The sequence below is a fragment of the Merops nubicus genome, unplaced genomic scaffold, assembly GCF_000691845.1.
Source record: "Merops nubicus isolate BGI_N331 unplaced genomic scaffold, ASM69184v1 scaffold12977, whole genome shotgun sequence".
NCBI lineage: Eukaryota > Metazoa > Chordata > Aves > Coraciiformes > Meropidae > Merops > Merops nubicus.
The window spans coordinates 1,057-5,465 of NW_008622370.1; positions in this window are offsets into that span (position 1 = coordinate 1,057).

Here is a 4,409-nt window from a genome sequence, read left to right on the forward strand (position 1 = left end):
CCAGTTGGTAAGGTAATGAAAAGAACTTTACTCCACATTTCATTTGTGGTTTTGTGGTTATTCCTGTGTCCTGCTTTTGCTGGCTCACAGCAGGTTCATCAGCACTGTAGATGTACAGGTTTATAGTGCCATGGCAGAGCCACTTCATACTGAAACCTGATTGGTAACTGGGTTTTTTTTTGATTGCACGTGAAGAGCAGTGCTGTGGGGGCACAGTGCTGGGCACCACAAAGGTCCCAAGAGCATAGGGGCTCGGTGAGGACAGTGAGAGAGGTGAGAGCTGGTACTGGCTCTCTGTTAACTTCTGCCCTGATGCAACTCCAGGCTCCGATCCCACAGTGACATCAAATGCTGGATGCTGACAAACAATTTTCCCATCTCAGTGTACTCTTCAGGAGCTGCCATTTAATGTTCTGGTACTCCTTTCTGTGGCTGCAGGATGGACTAGATTGAATTGATCTGACAGAAAAATTAGCTTTAAAAAAAAAAAAAAAAAAAAAACCCAAACCAAAAACCAACACAACAAAAACTTCCCCCAAAATTATTTTCAGTAGCATCTCTCTCTGATGTTCATACCTGTTCTACACAGCATGCTTTAAGCAGTACTGTCATAAGCCACAGTTAAATGCTTAGAACAAGCAACATAAATACTCCTTCCATTGTCAGTATGTAGGATGAATACGCTTTCCACTGTCCTGCAGGAGATGACAGCAGCCCACAAGTTTGGAGTGTGCAGCACAAGAGCTCACCGTGCTCCTCTGCTGCAGCCCAGCACCTCTCTCTGGCTGAGGACAGAACACCTCACCTCAGCCCAGCTGTTGCAGATGAGAATTTATAGTCCATATTTTCAATTGGATAGCCAGAATTTCATTACACCTGCTCTGTAGACCAAACTTTATTTCAGCTGAAGTTATTTTTTTATTGGAAGAATAAATCTTGATTGAACAGTTCAATTCATATCTCTGCCATTAGTCATCCTCTTCAGTGAGCTGGTAACTGCAGCTACCTGGCAGAGGTTTCAGGGACTTGAAGTAATCATGTCATTCTTGAAGCTAATAAAGTGCTTATTGTAGTCTGGGGGCAAACTGCTTCTGAATAAAACATTCTTAAAGTTTACTACCATTTGTTAGAACTCAGTGTTACCAGAAGGCTTTTTACTGAAACAGACTTTGAGCATGGCAATGGCACTTTCTCTAATAAAGCCATTTTCAGTGATCTCTTTTAGGAAAATGGTGGGTATAGCACTAGAGAAGTCAGTATTATCTTTCAGACAGGAAGGTTGCTCTTTTTCGCAGTAATAGTTTAATGTATATAAGAGAACTTATTCAAAGAATTTACTGTCAGTGTATCACATTTCTAGTTTACTTCATGGACAGGCAGTAGAATTTTTTTTAATCTTTTGGAAAAGAGAAAAAGAGCTACTGGCAGTTTAAAAAGTACTTTTAAGTAGTGTTCATAAGTATAAGCTGTATATTTTATAAAGCTACTCTCTAAGTTGGTAATTTAAGAAAAATGTTACAATTCCAAGACGAGGTTTCTAGAATGTCTCAATTACCAACAAGCAAGTGGCATCAGCTGTACAAGAAAGATGCACGACTGTGGAGGGGGAGCCTCTGCTCAGGCTGGATTTGTGCAATGCACACGTCAGCTGCCTGCAGGCATCCTTACTTAAGAAACCAAGATCTCTCTGTTTTGGGTAGCTTTTGTGTTTTCCTTTTTAATCTCCACCTGCAATGCTTAATAACAAATGTTTAAGCATTTGTCTGTGCCCATTTAAAACACCTATGTGGTGCTTTAAGGGAGGGATTTCAGGGCTGTTATTCCTTCTACCATTTTATGGGTAGTTTTCTAAAGCTGTGTTGTTTGCAACACAGCTAGAGCTATTTTGTAAATGTTCGTCCAGTTCATCTTGATGTTGCTCTCTGACAGAATAAGAAGTATTTATAAAAAGATTTAGAAGAGAAAAATATAAATGACTGCACTTGTAAAAAAAGCTGAAACACGGGCCTTGTGTATATACTGAAATAGAGAATGGCCTCAACAATAAACCGAATGTGAGCTTCTAGCAAAAAGGATTAATTACCTGGGCTCTCTGTAGGAAGAGGTGCTGGGGAATTACGGGGTGTTAAAGAGTAGCAGTAGAAATAATAGAGTGGCTTGAAAGAGAATTGTTATTAAATGTCAGAAAACAGTTTATCTGTAGATTATTCTAAGCTACATGATACCTATGCAAGAAAACCTAGGAGGGCATTTTCAGTCTAAAAAAGATATCATGGAGTCTGTTTCTTTCTGTCTGTTGCCACTTCCAGTTTTAGAACCCTTTAGCCAATTCCTCTCATTGGACAGAGAGAAAATAAATTGTTTATGAAAATACACTGCTGAAAGGGGCTAAAGATTGATTCAAGTGTCCTGAGACAGAGCCTTCAGTCTGAATGTCTCTTTATTGGCATCCACCAGAGGAGTCTTGAAAGCTGGGGAGGGACTTTTTAGGCTATTAGGTAACGACAGGACGAGGGGGAATGGGGCAAAGCTGGAAGTGGGCAGATTCAGGCTGGATGTGAGGAAGAAGTTCTTCCCCATGAGAGTGGTGAGACCCTGGAATGGGTTGCCCAGGGAGGTGGTTGAGGCCCCATCCCTGGGGGTCTTTAAGGCCAGGCTGGATGAGGCTCTGGGCAGCCTGATCTAGTGGGAGGTGTCCCTGCTCATGGCAGAGGGGTTGGAACTGGGTGATCCTTGTGGTCCCTTCCAACCCTGACAGATTCTGATCTGTTTTAGCAGAGGACTTTAGAGCCCTAATGGCTCAATGGTTGGACTTGATGATCTTAAAGGTCTCTTCCAACCTAAAGGATTCTATGATTCTATGATCCTGCTTAGCAGAAGCTTTGCTTAGAGCACACATCTTTAAATATCAAGTCCAACAGAGCAGGGAGAAAAACGTATGAGACTCTTGAGTTCTGGTTCTCACAGAAGCATATTTAATTTCTGATTGCTGGTACTGTCTGAGAAAGCAGTGGTTTTCTTTCTCAGTCACTGACAGAAAGATGAACACTTCAGGAACAGTTCAGATTAAGATTTTACCAGGAAAATGTAAATGGCACCTAAGCATCCCTAGACGTGGGAGTCAGGGTACAGTTTGTAGCTAGGTTTGAGAACAGGCATTTGCATTGCTGGGGCAGGAGGATAGTTCTGTATCCCACTCTCACATTTTTCAGTTAAAGCTTTTCCAAAAACCCCTGACTGGGTGGTTCTTGGGCTATCTTTTTTTGGTTGGTTGGTTTTGCAGGCACAGTAAAGAATAGTAAATGTCATCCTGGGGAAAAAAACGCAGTCTTAGCATTTCCAAACCAAGAGACATAACCGTGGGTTTGGGATGGAAACAAAGAAAAAGGCAGTGTACCTCCTGCAGAGCACAAGCAGCCCTGGGGGTGCTGTCCCCCTCTGAGGAGCAGCTTGGCTGAGATTTGAGGAGTGGTGAGAACAGCATCCTTCACCTCACTATCAGCTTGGACAAGTCACATGTGGTTCCCAGAGTGCCGTGTCCCCTCTGTAACCCTCCTCCTACACTCCCTGGGGTCTGAGGCACACGCACGTTTTACAAATGAAGTCATGTGTTGTAAACCTCCTGACGAATGGACTGCCAACTGCATGTGGCAGCAGCCCATAGGTACGATATGTCAAACTTTTTTTATTATATGTGTGTGTATGTATTCCAGGATTTTACAGCTTGTCAGATGTTGCATAAAGACATATTATCTAGACTAAAAGTTAAGTCTAAATAACTTCATAGTCAAGCTGGACTCAGTAGTGACTCCTAAACCCCACTAGGCAGAACATATAACAGCTGTCTTGGAAAAAAAAAGATACTTGTCTGGTCTGAATATTATCAGCTGCCTGGCTGCTGTATTGGGATGTACTATAAGCACACTTTTTAGGATTTGCTTTTTTTCAGTTGAGTGTTAATATTGTTAAAAGATTAAAAAATCCACAGTAATTCTAGTCTGATGCTGCTATTAAGGGCTTAATCTGCATTCAGAAACCTACAGTCTCTTAAACAACACAAACGTTACCTGGGGCATAATTTCAATTTTGGACTTAAAGCTATTGAAGGGACAGGATTTGACAAACCTGCTGTGCTTGCCCTGTAGCTGGTTTGAAAAGTTGATTTGAAGCATTAAACTCACAAATTATTAAATGTGTTGAGTAAACCTTGGGTAAAAAGATTGCAAGCTGAGGTAGGGTGTATTCGGTGGAGTTAGCACATGCAGCAGTCAGGTCTGGGGGAGGGCAGCCCTCAGGCTCTCACAGGGGAGTGGAGAAATGGCTCAAAAGCAGAGCAGCACCGTGACACCTCTCAAAGCTACAGGGAAGTGATGCTCTGCCCTTTCCACAGCTTGTAAAAGGTCCTGCTG